The following is a 248-nucleotide window of genomic DNA, read 5'->3' on the forward strand; positions in this document are numbered from 1 at the left end:
TGTATTTTTTAAGTCTCTTTCTTTGCTTGACATTACACATTTATTTGTTAACTTGCTTACTGTCAGTGTCTCCCAGGAGAGTAGAGATTGGATCTGTTCTGCTCGCTGCTGTCTCTCCAGTACCTAGAACACTGCCAGACACATGAGTGATCAATAAATATTTTTTCTTTTTTAAATGAACAAGCAAGAGAGATAAGGCTGGAGAGACAGGGAGGCTGGAGCTAGATGTGAAGGGCCTTGAATGTCAC

This window comes from Myotis lucifugus, unplaced genomic scaffold, assembly GCF_000147115.1.
Source record: "Myotis lucifugus unplaced genomic scaffold, Myoluc2.0 scaffold_90, whole genome shotgun sequence".
Classification (NCBI taxonomy): domain Eukaryota; kingdom Metazoa; phylum Chordata; class Mammalia; order Chiroptera; family Vespertilionidae; genus Myotis; species Myotis lucifugus.